The 21,315-nt window shown below is 33.8% G+C and overlaps 1 protein-coding gene across 1 annotated transcript in view; it reads right to left on the bottom strand.

Moving 5' to 3' along the window:
• The window catches only part of LOC112905807 (dopamine D2-like receptor), a 188,316-nt gene that overhangs the window by 38,372 nt on the left and 128,629 nt on the right, over positions 1-21,315 (bottom strand). The gene's annotated exons all lie outside the window — the stretch shown is intronic.

Consider the following 21,315-nt stretch of genomic DNA (forward strand, 5'->3'; position numbering starts at 1 on the left):
TTTGAATTATGCTTCTGATGTCTTCGAGAGACCTTTAGGTATTAACATTACGACATATTTTAAGAGAATCAATCATTCATAATATAAAAGAAAACGACTTAACAAAAAACTTCAAATATCTGTCAAAAGCGTAAGAAATTTTGTTCCTACTGGGTGTCTCACGACACCATCGCATTGTTGTTCACTCTACCTCAATATTTGTGAACGCCCCTGTAGAGTAAAGATTATCCTTATAGTATCATTAAGAAATCGATTGATCGGTAAAGAGGAAAGAAAGACTTTGTAGACGCAATTAATATTATCAATAGAATTAGAAAATCCCTAATTTTATTAAAGCAACAGGAAAATGTAATTCTATTCTTAATAGGAAGTGCCAAAACGAAGACTTACGGCAAAAATTGATAACTGATAATCCAATGCAGCGAACTTTGATGTAAATATATTTTATTCAAAAGAACTTTTCAGCGTTTAGGATAAAATTACAAAATTTTTTTACGAGATAAACTGAACATGGTTGTAGAACGTTTGAATTAAATATCAAGCATTCTCATAAACTTTTAAACAAAAAGAATATTACAAGCGAAAATACCGAAAAATGCTGCTGTAGTTTCAAGCGCTTCTCCCTAGGTTCTGCCTCTAATATGTCTCTGATTAGACCTTCGTACCTGAGAAGGTGTCCTACCAACCTATTTCGCCTATTTCTTATTGACTTTAATAGAGTCCTCTGTTCTCCTATTCTCTCTAATACTTCTTCATTTCTAACCTTTTCTATCCACGATATCCTCATCATTCGCCTGTAACACCATATTTCGAACGCTTCTAACCTTTTCTTTTCTGCCGCGCCCACCGTCCATGTTTCGCACCTGTACAGCGCCGCGCTCCAAACATATACCTTTAGCAACTTAGCAAAATAACCGTTTGCGAGCATAGAAGTGACTTCTTTTTAGTGAAGGCGACTAGACCGTGACCTATCCACTGTTTTATATCCCTCCTACTCCTTCCGTCCTGACTTATCTGATTTCTTAGATACCTACAATCAGTCACTTCTACTAATTTTTTGTCTCCTATTTTTATATTCGCTCTTTTCCTACTTTTTCTTCCCTTGAATATCAGTATTTTTGTTTTACTTTCATTTATTTTTATACAGGACTGTTTAGTCGATACTGCTTCCCTTATATTTAAAGCTATATCTAACTCTTCCCTGCTAGATGCTAATACTGCTATATCATCAGCAAAACTAAACATACTTATCTTTTGCCCCTGTATATGTATCCTTGTACTGTCTTTAATGATGTTGATCGCGTCTTCGATGTATAAATTAAAAAGTAGCGGTTACAGTGTGCATCCCTGTTTGATGTTTGATAACTATTTTTTATTTATAAATGCATATTTTTGGGCGTGTGTGTCTATAACTTTAGTTAGATAAATAAAGTACAGCAGTGGGATACTGGGTTGCGCCCGCCCCCTCTACCGGAATAGAATATTTCGTTAGGAGCCCACGCCTTTGGCAAAGCAGTTTTCCTTTTCAATAGTAATCAGATGTAATTGACAGACTAAAATTTTCGTATCGTTTCTCTTCTTCATAGAGATTGCGAAGTATTGATCGTTAGTGTCGTTAATTTGCTAGTTAATGTTTTACGCTAATAACGTTTTCCAGTTTCTGTCTGGGTCCGAATCCGAATTTAATTACGCATAAAACTTGCGCGGCGGCTAAACATAAATGAAGTTTACTAGGTCGTTACATAAAATCCTTAAATGGATATTGATTAATAAAAATTGTAGTCGTTAAAAGTTTTCTGGTTAGCCAGTACGTACCTGTTCACTCTAAATAATGATAAAATAATAATAAAAGTTCCTAATGCTTTACAAACCATTCACCTAACAAAACTCAATGAAATAGTCCATTCCAGCTTAATATTTAAAAATGGGATAATAATTATTTCAACTTTTGCAAATAAGGATAGTTCAATTTTTTAAACTGAGAATTAAGTCATTAAAACGATACAGCACTTGTAATATTTAGACCATTAAACAAAAATCTTAACTCCTGTATTTCCTTTTGAAGTACGAAATTTTACTTAAAAAAATAAAACTGTCAAACAAATTTGAGAAACTTCATGAGGTACCTCATCGGCAGCGGAAGGGGGGTGGGGTGGAAATTTTCCTTCCCTAGAGCTCTTCAAAATAATTACACCATTGTTTTCCAACCTTTTTGTACGTGCGCCCCCCTTTAAAAAAAATTGTTGCGCCCCTTTAATTTTTCTAACAATTACAACATTATAAAAATTTAATGCGACGGTTGAGCTTGTTTTTCAGCGCACATTTTCTCAAACCGTGGTATCATTGAAGAAATCGCGGTTCTCAGTTCCTTTTGAATCACTAAGCGAGATCGATACTTTGTTTTTAAGACAGCTACTGTAGAAAAACCAGTTTCACATAGGTAAGATGTTACAAATAGCAATAAAATTTCTAAAGGTTTGTTTAAGTGGGAAAATGATATTTTGGAAACAGCTGCATGCTCCCCTTTGCAATAGTCTCGCGCCCCACAGGTTGGAAACCACTGAATTAGACAATTCATAGAATGCTGTCAAAGATCAACGATAATCACATAAAACTAATCTTTTTATATTTCTGGAGCAGTATTTTTTTTTTTTTGATAAAAGATACCCTATGTCCTTTTCCGTATTCCTGACAATGTGTGTACAAAATTTCATGATGATCAGAAGAATAGTTGAAGTGTGAAATCGTAATAAACAAATAAACTTACATTCGCCTCTAAAATTGATATTCAGTTACTTATCAGTTATCGCGTCTTAACGACGTTCTTTTGCACTTTAATTTGAAATTTTGGAGTAATATATGGTACTAGAATATTTGTTACTCGTTAAATACGTAGTGTATTATTCATATTTTTTTAACCTTATTTTTTTTAACTTATTTTATATCTCAACCCGTTTTAATGAAATAAAATGTATTAACGCCAACTTTTCTTTTAGACATAGAAAATTACACTTTTTATAGCTTTCTAATTAAACTAGGATATTGTCAAAACAAAAAAGTGACAATGCGATTTTATATGCATTTGTTCCAATAGCAACCAACGACTTCTTCAAAAGTTTCAAAGTTCAACTAATATTTAACGCATAGGAAACGTTTAATAGTTAGTTAGTACTTAATAATGTGAATCCATCGTGTTGGAATATTTCATTAATATGTAATTTATATTCTAATTTCATTCACAATGCCAACTTCTACCTATTAAATGTTANAGTTTACGAGCTTTATTATATTATATCTATACTAAAGCCGGATCTACACTGTCACGAACATTCTGAAGCATTTATTTGGAGGAGAAGACAGTTCCTAATTAGTTATTTATTAGACTATAAATTAAATTTGCGATCAATTTTATATGCCTAAAATGCAAATTGTATGGTAAGAATTATCAGTTTCAGTAAGAAATATATTGTTTTTTTACATTATGTTGCATGTAATTTGAGATATGACTATTGGCAAAGAGACTGCTCTTTGTAGGTACTAGAAGATTTGGATTTCAAGAAAATCACTCTGCTCCCCTTTCTCTCTAAACTACGAGGAGAATGTCTAATAAGTACTTTTGATTTACAATTCGCGGTCCAGTTGTTCGCGAGTGTTCGCGTTAGTGTAGAACCGGCTTTACGTTAGGTACTCAAGTTGAACAAGTCACTTCATAATTGAATTGTATCATTTCAGAATCGATTGTTCGTCACACTAAGTGCAGAGGAAGCGCTTGTGAACGCCTAAAGGATATTGAACTCAAACGTTTCCTTAATTGCCTGCAGGGAATATTGGAAAAGTACAACACACCTAATCAATGAAAAGAATGGCGAAGAAAAGGGATGTTAGACATTCAGTAAATGTTACGGTATCGTGATGTATCGCGCTTTCCATCACCCAAAACGTGGATATTAGAGGTGGAAATGACCGTTTTTCACCAACTAATGGCTCGTTAACGTTCTCATAGAGCTGTTTACACTGCGACTGATACGTGAACTAAATACACAAAGGGACACACAAATATGCCACGATTAAATCAATAGACATCAACATACATACGTTATGGAAAATTCGCTTGTATAATGCAGACTTTAAATTTATTTCGATAATATAGAATATTCGTAACTTTTTGTTTCTGTACAAAACAGGAAGAGCGTATGCAATTGAGAAAGGTTCACTCACTTCCCAAAATTAAATGGGTATATTAAAAATTATGAGGGAATCTGAAAGGCTATTAGGGTTTGTAGACTTTTAGCTAATGTTCAGTTACAAGGTTTCTATGCAATACAAACTAAGTATCACTCTTCTATCTTTGTAACTCATCCCTACATTTTTAAGTTGTCCCATTTAACATTGTCAAAAGCTTTCTCTAAATCTACAAATCCTATGTACGCACTCTTTCCTTTTTCTATCGTTAATTAATATTACTATCAATTTAGAAAGTGATGATAAAAACAACCATTTAAATGTTTATTGTAAGAAAAAATAAGATAAATGGTTAAGAAATATTCCTGTATATCAAAACTTTTCAACTTCCTCATTGATGATGATCAAATTGCACTAGTCAAGTTTTATTCATAGCTTTTGTATAACTAATTTTCCTTAATACTTTGTAAATACATTTATTTGTTTATTTATACGTAATTGGATAGATTTGTGTCATGTAAAATTTCATACAGCTGCTCAAAACCTTCAATCAATCATCATTCCGGTCCTTGCTTCTAAAGGTTAACATGATGTCAAATGCCAATTAATTCGTGTTTCAGGGACCATTATACCCCTATTAATTAATTTTGCGTCATTCTGGAATTAAATCTGATCTAATGATTTAATTTTTTTCTTTTTATGGTTACTATTTTTAGAAATCAATTACTTTTTCCTGACAACTCAATTGGTTTAATTACTTAGACACTGGGCATTTATCAATTAAAATTGTAGGCCTAAATTTGAAACGGAACTCTGAGAATCATACTAAGATCACGATATAAAACAAAAATTTATTTCTAGCAGAAATGAAGAAAAACAATGGAATTGAGTCACAAAGTTTTTTATTGTCTTTCGACAATATCGTTCTATTGCATTAAAGTATAAAAGCATTAAATGTACCCATAATTTCTACGTAATAGAAAAATCATAAGGGGAAAGCTAATGGAAAGTAAAAAAAAAATCGGTTGTCTGTAAAGTCGGTTTACTGACGATAGTTGAACGTGACAACGTCATAAGAAAATACTGATGGAATAGTTTCATTTTTCAAAAGAAAATTTTAATTTTATTTGTTCGATAGATATTTTGTATGGATATAGAGAAGGAGGTAAATGGAAATGTATTATTGTATAGCAGCTGTCCACGCGGACGCATCGCTCACTCAAGTAGGAGAGAGACAGATGTCGAACGCTGCCGAACGCGGAGGCCGATTGTGCCTCTTTGTCGCTCGTTCCGCGCTCTCGCTTGCACTTCAAGCCTTAAATGGAACGCCTCAGAGCGAGGTAACGCCGCATGAGTTATGTTTTTTCGTGCGTACAGCCGGTTCCATCGAATTATAAGACGTTGTTACGTCAAAAAGCAAAATGTTAGTGATGCAATAAAATTTTCAAAGGTCCGATGATGACTATAAACCGAAACGTTACACTAAAAAGAACTTTTTTATAAATTGTTGACTGCCACCCTAACATCAAGTTTGCATTTTATCGGTAGTACACAATTTTTGCTTGTATGTTGGTAGTAGTTTTTATGAGATACACTATCACTATTATGCCCTAGTAAGCAAACGTTAGCAATACGGAAGCCAAAAAAGAACATATTCTGAATTGTTCCAAGTCAACTGTTTAGTCAACTTTGAATTGTCCATGTCCTGAGAATGTACACATGGGATAGAAAAGTCAAGACAAAACAAAGAAGTTTAATTTTCTCGAAACTTGTGAGCTGTCTGCCGCTTGATAGAAATACAAAAGGGCTACTTCTCGTATTTCGAGAACAAACATATGAAAAGTGCTTTGTAGAATGGAACTGACGAAATCCAATAAAATTGTTATTCTTATCGAACGATACAGATTGTGTTAGGATATTTCAAACATTTACATTTAAGAAAATTAAAGTTATTCCTGTACCTATCACTATTAATTTGCAAAAGCTTAATATTTAAAATATACCTTTACATACATTTTTATCAATCCCTTGACGTCTTCCTCATAAATATATATGTGTGAATATATTTTTTTGAAATGCTACGACATTTTTTACAAGAAATCGAATGTATTCTCAAAGGGCTCTTCAACCTATGACAGAATGATCTGTTTGAATAATAAAAGAAATTCGGAAAACAAATGAAAAAATGTATTCACTTCTTTTCTTCTTTTTGAAATCTGAAAAAGCATATGTTATCCAAAAGCTCAATTTCTATATTATATAGAAAAACCGAAACACAAGTTATGGAATAAGACACTAAACAATTGATGATTACAGTAACTGAATCTATCGCATCATGCGTAACGTTTTGTAATTAGATCTGTTACTTCTTCCACTCGAAGTACAGTGGAATTGCCTTCTCAATGAAAATTTAATGGTCTGTAACATGATTATAGCGGGCACAGTAAGTACTTTCTGCTTAATAAATTTCATTTCTCATTCTCTTGACATTAGTTTTAATTTTGCTATTAGGAGATTTATTTTTGAATAAAACGATTTAAAATTATTATATTATATCTATACTAAAGCCGAATCTACACTGTCACGAACATTCTGAAGCATTTATTTGGAGGAGAAGACAGTTCCTAATTAGTTATTTATTAGACTATAAATTAAATTTGCGATCAATTTTATATGCCTAAAATGCAAATTGTATGGTAAGAATTATCAGTTTCAGTAAGAAATATATTGTTTTTTTACATTATGTTGCATGTAATTTGAGATATGACTATTGGCAAAGAGACTGCTCTTTGTAGGTACTAGAAGATTTGGATTTCAAGAAAATCACTCTGCTCCCCTTTCTCTCTAAACTACGAGGAGAATGTCTAATAAGTACTTTTGATTTACAATTCGCGGTCCAGTTGTTCGCGAGTGTTCGCGTTAGTGTAGAACCGGCTTTACGTTAGGTACTCAAGTTGAACAAGTCACTTCATAATTGAATTGTATCATTTCAGAATCGATTGTTCGTCACACTAAGTGCAGAGGAAGCGCTTGTGAACGCCTAAAGGATATTGAACTCAAACGTTTCCTTAATTGCCTGCAGGGAATATTGGAAAAGTACAACACACCTAATCAATGAAAAGAATGGCGAAGAAAAGGGATGTTAGACATTCAGTAAATGTTACGGTATCGTGATGTATCGCGCTTTCCATCACCCAAAACGTGGATATTAGAGGTGGAAATGACCGTTTTTCACCAACTAATGGCTCGTTAACGTTCTCATAGAGCTGTTTACACTGCGACTGATACGTGAACTAAATACACAAAGGGACACACAAATATGCCACGATTAAATCAATAGACATCAACATACATACGTTATGGAAAATTCGCTTGTATAATGCAGACTTTAAATTTATTTCGATAATATAGAATATTCGTAACTTTTTGTTTCTGTACAAAACAGGAAGAGCGTATGCAATTGAGAAAGGTTCACTCACTTCCCAAAATTAAATGGTTATATTAAAAATTATGAGGGAATCTGAAAGGCTATTAGGGTTTGTAGACTTTTAGCTAATGTTCAGTTACAAGGTTTCTATGCAAAGGTGATAAATATTTTTAATATTAAATAGGTATACTTCATTTACTTTCTCTAGCGATGTGTCCCTTCCAATGTCTTGGATGCGTGCTGTAAAATCGTAGGTAGGGAGAAAAAAGCTCATTATACTCTCGACTCTTGCTCATTAAACACACTTTTTCATACAGTACCTGCCAAATGATTTGTTCAATCAAGAATAGTAATGCGAGTCGCAAACAAGCATTAAAGCCTTTAATATGTCTTCAAATATAAATAATCATCTCGTTGATATTTTCAGTAGTAAATGGTACCAATAACAGCACATTTGAGCAATGCAATTGTAGTGGATAAAATGGTCAATTTTTCCGTGCAGTACTGTATCGATTATACGCTCCTCACCGGTTAAGAGTTTGGCCGAGAGTNGGATTATACGCTTCTCACCGATCAAGAGAGTTGTCTCCTTCCTTTTCTGGCCTAGTGCTGTTCTTTTCTACTTTGCACCGGTCAAACTGAAGGTCACATCGCTACAGAAAGTAAACGAAGTATACTATAATTTTTAGTTAATATTAGTAAATAGGTACCTATTAATTTTTAGCTATAAGAAAATGATTTGATTTTAGTTCTGCATACAGGCCTGACGCTGGAAGCTGGCGGAAATTTTAAAATGGCGTGGATGCGCGGTGACAAAAGTAGGCAGTTTTAGGTATAAAGATTGCAGCCCTCATTCTTCAGTATTCGTATCAGGGGCGTAGATTAAATATTTAAAAATAGGGATCAGTGAGCAAGTAATAGACAGACAAACAGATGAACTAATTGTTGAAGTTGGTGACAGTGATAGAGATTCCCATGATAAGAGTGAATGTGAAAACTAACTATAAAACAAAAGCAACAGGTTTATTTTTTCTTTTTGTTAAGTTATGTTTCTACATTATTTTCTAGTACGCTACTGTCCTATCTGTATTAATACAATAATTTACGCCTCCTGAAAGCTTATTTGTGTATCGGTTCCAAGTGACTTACCCAAATAGGTCATAAATGGGCGAGTACCTGCGCGATCGCTCGCCAGCTTCCTTCGTCAGACCTGTACCTTTCTATAGTTGAGACGATCAAAATTCCAATTTCAAAGAAAATGTCTTTAGCTAAGAATTCACGTGTCTGTGTGACAGTTCGCATTATAAATTGAATAAAAAATATTAATCAGAATACTTTCGTTTTATTTTTGTTATATGTTGAGTATTTCTACCCTTAAGATATCATCTCTGTTTGATGATAACCGAGAATTAACGCGCGAAATTAACATTCCAGTTTGCAATAGCCGAGGTCGTTTCGTTGGAATTTGTAGCCGTAATTCCTAGGGAAGGAACATCGTCTAATAATCTCCAGTTATTGTCTGACCAACACCCCATGATGACTTATATAATAAAGTCTTTATGATAAAGACGCTTGTCGATCGTTAACATTAATTAAACTTTGAAGGGGATGCCGTAAACCCTACGTTTAGGAAGGTATGGCGACTATTTTATAATCGTATTAATCTTGTCGCAGAGGCGTACCGTCGCTTTGTTACATGAGTTGCAACAACGAATGAGAACTATAATAAACAAAAAAAGTCAGTGTAGAGTTGCTTTCAAGAAGAGACTAGAGACCCGTTATTGCCCGTTAGTCAATTTTAAGATTATTGTAAAATGAAATTCTTTAGCTCGTTTGTTGGAAAACCACAAAGAAAACGTACACAGAATTCAAAACCGTGCAACCTCTGGTATTAAAACTTTTAAAAAGTTGCTCATTTCTGCATAATAATAAAGATGTAAAAGCTTTCTGTAGAATTTCTCGGAAATTGCCTCACGTGTTTAAAGGTCAAAACGACATCGGTTACCATTTAAATGAAAATAGAAGCAACAAATTACCGACAACTTTTGTACTTTATAATTATTTATTTATTAAATCTGATCACCACTTGTCCTGATGACTGGAGAAAGAATAGAGAGCACCACAATTAATACTTAAGACATAAACTTAAATTTGTAACGTAACCATTTTACGCAGAATTGCGAATCTTTCTTTTATTCGCGGTGAAATTCAAGATTCTGTACATTAAGCAGGAAGCACAGGATTCGATGATTAATCAGTGAGTTGATAATCTATTATGTTTTAATGCTGTTTATCACAATTGAGTTGTTACAGTTACACAACTTATAATCATCATCATCATAAGGTCGTCAGTCCTAAGACTGGACACGCACCTTTACTCTTTCTATCCTGAGCTAATCTCTGCATTTTCCTAAAACTAGAACAGCTCACATCCTTAACTATTTGCGAACAGTAATCTAATCTAGGTCTACCTCTACCCCTCCTAACTCTAATATGTCTCTGACTAGACCTGCATGCCTGAGAAGGTTTCCTACCAACCTATCTCGCCTATTTTTTATTGACTTCCATAGAGTCCTCTGTTCTCCTATTCTTTCCAATACCTCTTCATTTCTAACCTTTTCTACCCACGATATCCTCATCATCCGCCTATAACACCACATTTCGAACGCTTCTAACCTTTTCTTTTCCGCCGCTCCCACTGTCCATGTTTCGCACCCGTACAACGCCGTGCTCCAAACATACACCTTTAACAACCTTTTTCGAATTTCTAAATTAACCGTTCGCGAGCATAGAAGTGACTTCTTTTTATTAAAGGCGACACGACCCTGCGCTATCCTCTGCTTTATATCCCTACTACTCCTTCCATCCTCACTTATCTGACTTCCTAGGTATCTAAAATCAGCCACTTCTTCTAATTTTTCGTCTCCTATCTTTATATTCGCTCTTTCCCTACTTTTTCTTCCCTTGCATACCAGTATTTTAGTTTTACTTTTATTTATTGTCATACAGTACTGATCTGTCAGTACCGCTTCCATTTTATTTAAAGCTATCTCTAAGTCCTCCTTGCTAGATGCTAATACTACTATATCAATTGAAATCAATTATTAAGTGTGGACTTATCTGTCAAATTGTATGAATAAGTTCAAAGTCGTTTCTAAATATGAATAACCGATTTGACAACTCTATAGTACCGTTTTTTTTTTTAAAGGATTTATTGACTTCTCGAAATGATTAAAGCAATTAAGTCGCTAAAACGAATTGTGTATTGAATATTTGTATTTACAAATAAATCTTTTTATGTGTTTTGCAACTGTAATGGATATCGATATATTACTGCGAACTTGCGGGATGTATTCTTTGCAAAAGGACTGCAGGTGAAACCGCACAATAAAAAAAGGCCCACTCGAAGGGCAAACTGTAAAACAGCTACTTTAGTAAATGGAATGCAAATCTGGGCTCGTTGGGTAATTAGCATAGAACATGCGAAATCTGCTCGAAATTTCCATAATACACAGACAACGTGGCGTGGCTTCGCAGACGTTATGTGGTGCCGACTCCTGACGCCTATTTTAAAAGGATGTGTGCTTAAGGTACGTAAATCTCCGAAATAATTTGCTTTACAGGATGGAATGAGAGCAGGGATAATCCCGTTATACTCTGTGGTTAAAGCGATGGACGGCCAGCTGGTTGGTTTGAATCACTTTTCAAGTTGGTGTGAGAAACTTTTCCATTACCTTTAGCTTCTAATTACGGAATAGTATCAACCACAATCCATAACATTTTCAAATGAGTTGATTTAAAGTTTTGACTTTAAGTTAAAGGTTTCTGGGTAAAGGTCTAGATGATGGGGGTGGGGGGGATCGAAAGAGGAGGTCTCCCCCACCACTGTTCCATAAAAAGTTCATGGCAGTCTCACCCCCATAAAAAGTTATGGGGGTTCAAAGTTAATAAATATACCAATTTTTATACATTTCTAGGCATGTAAATATTTATATAGTCATTCTTAAACAATATTCAAAGGTAAAAAACTAGTGGAAAAGTTAGATCAGTGGTGGGGGAGACCTCCTCTTTCGATCCCACCACCCCCCAAGGGTGTGGGGGCCATCATATAGACATTTCTGTACAAAAACCTATTTAACTACTTTGGTATTAAGTCTGACAAAAAGGTTTTAACTATTAATTTGGACTGAAATAATTTATATTATTTTGTCACCTTGTAAACTTTTAGTATTTATAAATGTTATAACTCTCTGGTTGAAAATCCGTCAACCAAGAATTAATATTTCATTGGTTTAGTGTTTAAACGACTTTTTGAACAGGATTTAATGTGGTTTAGGACGTTGATGAGGGTGGTATTTTATAAAAAGTCCATCAGAACGAAGGCATGAATTATTAACCGTGGTATATCGATATAAAAATGACGACTATTGTCAGTAGTTGTGGTGGACAATGATTTTCATTCAACAAAGCACTTCAAAACACTTTTAAGACATGGCTTAACTGATAGCGGAGCTAGCATCACAATATGGTAAATGTCTCAATATATTAAATTACTTATGCAAAAAAAATTTCTATCTCATCCGTGATAGAAAGACAAAGTAGTTCCGGTGTAAGCGAATACAAATTATTTGAACAAATTGATGCACAATATTACTTTGTTTTAATGGTGCAACACTTTAGGTTTAAATAAGTTACAAANATTACCTATGCAAAAAAATTATTTGAAGAAATTGATGCACAATATTACTTTGTTTTAATGGTGTAAAACTTAAAAAAAAGGCAGATCGTGCCAAATTTAGCAATTCCATTAACAATATACTTCCTCATCTCGTTTCAAATTTACAATTTTGTTTACTTCCCTTCTGTTCCAATAAAAATTAAGTAAACTAGCGCAGCTTAAAATAATAAAGACCGCACCGTACCGTTTTATAATTATAAAATATCTAGGGAAGTGATAGTTTACGAGCTGCAATTAAAGTTTAATTAATGGAATATCGATTTACCGATCTCATCAGATTAGAATGAAGCTACAAGTTTATTGAGTCTGAACGTGGAGTAAATCCCCGTGTGACACTTGTACGTCCTTCTATTACAATCGAACCCCAATTTTAATTTCTCTTGTCACTCGAACACTACGGCCAACGATTCGAGATCAACAGCAATTTATTGCTGTCTTTAAGGGGCTGTTTGCCAACCAGCGCAACATTTCAAAGTTTCTTCCTACCAAACTCATCTCCTATCTACGTATTGCTATTGGATACACGTAGATACATACAATTACAACATTTTTTATGATCGAGACAGTGGCGGTTCATGACGAAATTAATCTACCGTTTGAAAATTTCATGGTCTATAATAGAGATGGGTCGGGCACCGGATAATGATGCCGGGTATCGACAGTGCCGGGTTACTCAATTAGAAACAAAAGAAAAAACAAGCACCAGCAACAATAATTTAATAAGTATAACGAAAGTTGTATGGGGATAGGTCGTTTGTTCTAATTTGTATTGTTTATTGATTACAATTATTGCGTTTATTTACTTGGTGAACAAGGATTGGCAAAAGTACAAACCCATCGGTGTGTTATTTGTCGTCTAACTACTTGTATTAATAAATAATAAAAAGTGGCAAAATATCTAAATCTTTTGCCAGTTATGCAGCCCTGCAACACCTATCCACTAACTACCCCTGAATATAGGGGTGGTTGGAAACACGTAACTACAATTAAGCTAAAGAAGTAACGCACAGTGTGAGGCCTATCTAAGTCTAAACAGCTAATCTATAAAAGGTACATGTATTCTTAATATGTGTATAATAGAAAATCATAACTGTTCCATTTTAATCAAAGTCCTGGAGCTGGGTACTGAATAGGAGAAATAAAATGTATATAACTCCTTGTAAAATCTTCCGTTAAACAGTAATATATCTATTGACCTATCTTTTCAGAAGTCCCACGTCGACTTATTTTTGCAGTGTATGAAAAAAGTGTTCATAACAATTCTGTCAGTGACTGCAATCTCTTGTATTCAACAAGAAACTCCACATGGGACTGTTTACTCTTTATTCCTTTTAAGGAAACGTACCCGGTTAGCACTAAATTTTAATCTAATTCTAATTACATGCCCCCTAGATTGACATATGTCACTTGGCTGCATTAAACGAGCGCATTTTACATGTTTGTAGACTAAAATTTTATTAAAACTATCCGTCATATTCCCATTAAGGAGTTTCGGCTGAAGGAGTTACCGGGATTGACGCAACAAGAAAAATCGATTAAAGAATAATAAATTACCAGAGGTAAAAGCAATTTAGCGTCTTATGATTTTTAAAACCCAACTAGATACGTTATTCAGGAAGAAACTGGGATTAATGTTTCTTTTCAATATTCCCTCTGGAAAAGGCATTTTAAGATTTCCATACAGATGCACTCCTCTTCAGTCCCTAGTTGGTTTCAAGTTTTATCTCATTACCTAATCTAACCCTCCCACCACCAACTACTTCAAGAACAAAACTAAAACTAATCGGGTACTTACTTAGTAAAGGTGCGTTTTTAAATAAAAAAAGTTGATTATAAGAAATGCAGATTTAAATACTCATTACGTATAGGTGCAATATTTTTTACAACTGCTTAAAATTTAAAGTACATACATATATAGGCCACACTAAAAATTTATTTACGTGATACCTATTATACAGCAGCACCTAGTGTAGTTTGTTCATGAGTTTTAATTTAAAATAAAATAGTATAATCCTTCTTAATAAGCCAGTTAGTAAAAGCACCACATAGCTGTCTGAAATTTTACTTATGAAGCAGTTTCATTGCATTTTTTCATGAGTAATTTATTAAATAAGCTGACATATAATTACAATTTATTTTGCATTTACTTACTTATATCGAAATTTACCGTTTATTATCGATTTTATGAATTATCCTTCTTACACAAAAGTCTGATTGTGACTTTCTTTTAATAGTGAACTAATATCAATCTAATTTTCTATCCATTGGTCCCGAAGTTGAAAATATGTATATTACGTATAACAGTAGTCCGTAATTTGAAATTATTTTTAACGATAATAAATACATATAAATTATGATTGAAAAAAGTCGTATAGGTACAGGTGTCTGTAGAATGCAGTACCGTTCGAATTGTTTTAGTAATTAGTGTACGCGGAATCGAAAATATAGAGAAATAGTTAGTTAGTACAAGATAGTTTTGTATGTTAAAGGATTTTCTATCTTCTACCGCAAGATCCAAAATTAATACTGGAAAAGAATCCGTTTAAACGAGGCGACTGAAATTGTTGTTTGTTCTCGAACTCCTTCCGTGGTTTTCGTCCCTAAATTTAATCAAAGTAAATAAACGTTACGTGTGACAGTTTAGTAATTTGGGTTAATTTTGATATTGTATTTACAACAACAAGTGGTAGCTGACGCAGAGGTTAACAGTGATTTTTCAAGAATACTCAGTAAACTTCCTTTAATTGCGAAGAAAGCAAATAAAACTGGGATTTAAATTGTATGTTTTAATTCCAACTAAACTATACGAATGATTCGAGAAGATGATGAGAAGATCTATATAACAGTTTCTACAAATATTGGCTAGTCTTTATGTAGAAAGCAAATGTCATTAGTCATTAGCTGTAGTTTTGGATCCATTACATGAAATCTGACAGATTTCTAATAAACGTTATTTGTAACGCCCTGTGTGCAATTTACAGATATGAGCTAAAGTTAAAACATAATATAATCTAGTTTATTTTGTAGTAATAAACTCAGAGAACTGAGTATAAAGATTATTCCGGATATACCTTAAAATTTTCAATTTTTTTATATAGTAATTCTCTTAAAAGGAGTATTTTCTAACATAAATACCTTTATTGAAAAGTTAAAATAAATAATGTATAAATTTACGTAATTTTTAACCTAAAAATTGCGAACCGAACTACACCCTTCAACGCAGCGCGCGTGACTAACTTACGCATGCAGTGTTCCGTGTTTTAACCGTCTCGAGGCCTCTGATTGGTTGACAGACGCGCGGCCATCATGGAAATCGGTTAGAATGTAGGTCAACGACTAGGCGTCTAGACAAGGGGTTTCCTCAGGAATGCGGTTGTAAACAATAACAAAAACAAGTCAATGACCCCACTTAGCGCCACGATAGCTGTAATTAATGACAATACACACATATGTATGTGGTTGTGTATATTTTATAAGTGCTGAAACTTTTAAAAATTAATAACTCCGGCATTTCTTAACCGATTTGGATGCGGTCTTCAATAAAATTTAATAAAATGAATGGAGAAGCGTACAACATATACTATTAATTAAGAAATAATTATCCAACAATATTTTTTTACACGTAAAGCAATAATAAGGGATTCTGATACAACCTTTGGAGACACTCTCATTAGATTAGATGCTACTTAATGGTACCAATCACGCAAAAAAGCCATGTTACGTTAGTTGGTTGCTTTTAGAATAATTTGGGATAATTCGGCTTAGTTCTGAGGCAATTGGCAATAATAATTAAACGCTTTTTCGAAATTAAAAAGTTATATAACCAGTAGACTGATTAGTAAAGGTCTTAAATACATTCACAGACATGTACGTATGTAAAGTGCTTATGCATAGATTAATTTTTGATATGATCTGTTGACCCAGTTCTTACACGGTTACGTAAACATAGAGGAAATGAACAACTAACACGCATTCATTCTACGAGTATTAAGGGGGTACCGATATTAAAAATCCCTCTTGACATACGTACGTATATGTCCTATCTGAATCGAATTTAGTGAAGGGATTTCTACTTTTTTCTCTACTATAACGCTATTCTCTAAGCCCTTAGTTTGTATTCCATGTTTATAATCTATATTTTCACACATATCTACCTATCTATTAAAATTAAGCCATCGCGAATATGATCTGAGTATTATGTAATATGACTAGCGCAGGATTTTTCATTAAGAGTTATCCTGTTGAAAGTTGAAATTTCAAGTTTGTAATATTTTTCTTTGTGTGCTTTATGGTGTGAAAATATTAAACTTAAAAATGTATCACTTATTTAAATATATAATGTTACAATATTGGCATGATTTTATATTATATGTATTTTGTTTAGCACTAATTCTATTACAAACAACGAAAGTTAAAGTGAATTACTAATCCAAAAACTAGAGATGGACTGGGTACCCGGTTTGGATCTGCTTTTTTTTTCTAAATTGTATCCTTTTGTAGTCACATCTAAGTACACGAGTGTATGTTATTTAAAATGTCGGTTCTTCACAAGAACGTAAAAAATAACGTTTATTCTTATGATGTTCCTAATGAATTGGTAATACGTATAAAATGTTTGATATTTGATAAGGATACGTTTTCTTCTTAGAATAAGATGAGAAATATTACATCGAGTCTAGACTTCATTACTAAATTACTCGTCCCATTAATGAAATAATGAAAGTTCAACAAAAGTATAAAAAAGAGGACGGAGCGAAATCCAAAGAAAAAGTTCTTGCTTCAATGTAATTTCAGATCAAAAGAAGTAAACGCAGAGCAGGGGCGGGTCCAGAAGTTTTCTTTAGGGGAGCGACGGTGAAAAAAGACTCAAAAATGAGTCTGAAGGCACGAAACACAAGCCCTTCATAATCCAACTTACGATTAGTAAGATGATATGGTTAAGGGATTAAGAATACTACGGTTAAAGGGTCAAAGGATTTAAATCGCTTGGGTTTAATGTTTTGCGTTATGTAGACTTGTTAAATTTCGCGTGAATTAAGTGCGCAATCGTTAGCAGGGCTCGATAGCTAAGTCCCGCCCTTGACACTGACGTTTTAGAATTCATTCCATAAATTTCATTTCTGTTTGAAGCGGAGATTGTTAAGAAAAAAAATAAATAAAACGATATAACTACATATATAAGCCTAAGACTTTGAGCCCAGGTAAATACACGATTAGTATAGAATGTCACGTACAGCAGAAGGTCCTGACCCGGATAGTCCCGATGACAGAAACAACGGGACTTACGATTAAATCAGTATTATATTGTAGTCTTCCCGGGGTTCTTATGAATAAAATTTCGGAGTACGAAATCCCTTTGAATTTGCATATTTTGTTTCGTTTATAATTTTCTAAACATTTGAATACCTATTTCTCCTATTACGAATTCGAATAGCCAATGAAATAAATTGTATGAATACAACTTCTCAATAGGAAAATATTGGAAATTGGGTAAAAATAAAAACTGATTTTAAGGTAACTTGACTCACCAAATACAATGTGAGGGGACCAAACTGTCGAATAGATAGGTACATACCTGAAACAGAAAATAACAAAATTAATATAAATAAAACATGTTTTCCCCCCTATTAGTCACTGTGAGCTCGAAACTGTTAGCACCATTGCTTCGAGTGGTCGAAATTCACTTTTGGGAACAATTTGTTTAATCACTTTCTTTGTGTTAAAAATTGTTTGAAAAATGAAATTTAAAGGAATTGTTTGTAAATAGGTATGCAACACATCGTACACTTCAGCATAAGAAATTGCTGATACTAAATACGTAATACTACTTTGCCTTGTGCTGACATAATTTATTTTATATATAATATTATGAATTCAATCGAATTAACTAAAAAAGAATTTGCAGACACAATTGTCGAATAGTTAAACAACGGTTGAAAAATTCTCGGTTTGTGTTGTTCGTGACATAAAATTTGTGATAAATCATCAAGGGATGGCTGTCATGTTAAAGCCCGTTGATATGTAAATGTAAACGCATTCAGAAGGTAACAGTATATTTATTACTAAACTCCTTTCACCCAATATCCATGTTATACATATTTGTGAGTGTCAGAGAATGCCACCCCCATAACGCACCTGTGTGCAAATGGGCCTGTGGAATCCCTCCTGAACCGCAAAGGGTGAATTCAGGTATAAGCTGAGACGGCAAACTAATTTTACTTCGAGATTGAAATGTCGTCTGCAAAATTCACGTCAACGGAAGGTTAATTTGTATTATGAAAAGAAAAGGTATAACTTATAATGTGAACATCATCTTAATGGTGATAGGTAATAAGCAGTTAAGCGCTTCCCTTCTTTACTCTCGGAACGAAAATTTAATTTTGTTCTTCGGAACGGACTTTTGTTTCCGTTGAAACACGACTCCTCACAGCGTTAAAAAATAATTTCTTCGAATCCCTTGTTAATTAAAATGGTGCGAATAAGTGATTTAATACAGATTTTGTTTTCTCAATAAAATTAGAAATTGATTCCTAAGATAGATACATTTAAGAAGAGAAGTTATTAATTACTAGTGAATTAGATATTGTATTGTACTAAACTGAATTTTTATGTTTATTTCTTTAGCGCCTCTGACTTATTATATTAACCCAACAGGTTAAATTAGAAACGGAGTTTCTAATAATCACCGATCATATTTCAGAGCAAGAAGTACTGTTAGCTCTGTATTATTTAAGAACATAACATTAGTTTTTATATCGTATCCCAAAAGATGTGTGAGGTTCTTTGGCATTAGCCCGTCTTCACTTGCTCGAAATTAACCAGTGAAAACTGAGAAGACCGGGAAAAGAATAATAAATGAAGATGGTAAGCCCCATCTCACCAGCATGCATCTTTGTGATCTTAAATTGAACTATCGACTCTTGACTTCTTGATTTCACTACTCTCATCATCATCATCATAAGGTCGTCAGTCCTAAGACTGGCTGGATACGTACCTCCACTCTTTCCTATCCTGAGCTAAACAGTAAGCTTATCTAGGTCTACCTCTACCCCTCCTAACTCCTGTTTCTGCCTCTAATATGTCCCTGAGTAGACTTTCATACCTGAGAAGGTGTCCTACCAACCTATCTCGCCTATTTTTTATTGACTTCCATAGAGTCCTCTGTTCTCCTATTCTTTCCAATACCTCTTCATTTCTAACCTTTTCTACCCACGATATCCTCATCATCCGCCTATAACACCACATTTCGAACGCTTCTAACCTTTTCTTTTCCGCCGCGCCCACTGTCCATGTTTCGCACCCGTACAACGCCGTGCTCCAAACATACACCTTTAACAACCTTTTTCGAATTTCCAAATTAACCGTTCGCGAGCATAGAAGTGACAACTCTATTAATTATTATTAATTCCGCTATTATCTACTAACACACTAGATAAGTACGTGTTAGCCTGCAGTTTTAAATAATCATCAGTCCTAAGTTGGACACGCACCTCCACTGTTTCCTATCCTGCACTAATCTTCGCATTTCCTTAATGTTAGAGCAACTATTTGCTAATCTAGGTCGGCCTCTACCACTCTTAACTTCCGTTTCTACCTCTAATATGCCTCTGACTAGACCTTCATAAAAGGTGAGAAGGTGTCCTATCTCGCATACGTCTTATTGACTTCGATAGAGTCCTCTGTTGTCTTACTCTTTCTAATACCTTTTCATAACGTAACAATATTTTAAATACGCCACCCCTGTATCTTTAGTTTACAAAATTGAAATAATAATTTATTCTAGAGCAACTTTTCTGATAGTTTCACTTGCAATACAAATAGGTAAATATTCTTGGTCCCGCGCCTTTGCATAAACGAAGCGGTTTTTCTAAGGACAGCCTTTTACATTAAATTCTTTTACGTTTCGATCAATTTATTCTTCATCAAAATGCAGATTTTGAAAGCGGCGTTATGAGCTGAAAGGGTCTAGAATTTTATCGAATAAAGTTACGAAGCTTTTTACTTTTCTGTTCTAATGGATGTTACGAATTAGACGGCGGTGTTGGAAATTTTATTGCCACACGGTCTTATAATATAAAGTTCGCATTTAAAAAGAATAAAAAAGTCGTAGAAAATGTATATCAACTTGTTTGATTCACAAAACATGTATCTTTTTACAGGACTTAATTCTAAAAATCTGGAAATCTCACTGTATATAATATGCGATATGATAGTGAGTAAGCGAGGGCGAGGGGGTACTTGGGAACGGGTAGAAAAAGTGCTCACTGATTGGGGTTGTTCCATAAAATTTTGCTATATTTTTGGAATATGAACAAATATCTTTCAACTAGTCTATTATTTCAAATTATTCGTCTAGGCAATTATCATTTCATTAGACAAAACCCAATTGCCTGATAATGCCTTAAGTAAATGGTATGAAGATTAGTTTGCCATTGTTTTGTTTCCGCCACTCCTAATTGGAGGTAATTGTAGGTTAGGCTTAGGTTTTTCATATGGGTTGTAAGTGTATAGTATAGTTTGAATTATATGAAATAATGGTTTAAATAATTTGCCAGGTCGCAAGTTATTTCCTTGGACCAATGTTATTTGACTGACATATTAATAAGTTAATTTGTATTTATTTGAACAACGTTTTTGATTAGCGTTGACAGTTGCGCGCTCCATTTCCGTTGCATGCTAAAATTCTAGTTTCAATGTACTAAAAGAAGTATAACTTTAAAAACCCATACATGGGCGACACCTCATACAGAGTTATTCACCAACTTTGAACGATTCGTTCTCAATTAGCAATAAATCCTCATTAAACGAAAATTGTGTGCAAAAGTTTGCAGTGTTTTCTTATCGTAGGTAATTTGAACACGACCAAAAAAAGGAAACTATGCCGCTTGCTTACTTTTTTAGGCTAGGTAGCGTTTCAATTTCTTAAGAAAACAAATGTGAGCAAGAGAGTAACAGTATTTTCCTTGGA

The sequence above is a fragment of the Agrilus planipennis genome, unplaced genomic scaffold (assembly GCF_000699045.2).
Source record: "Agrilus planipennis isolate EAB-ADULT unplaced genomic scaffold, Apla_2.0 scaffold185, whole genome shotgun sequence".
Classification (NCBI taxonomy): domain Eukaryota; kingdom Metazoa; phylum Arthropoda; class Insecta; order Coleoptera; family Buprestidae; genus Agrilus; species Agrilus planipennis.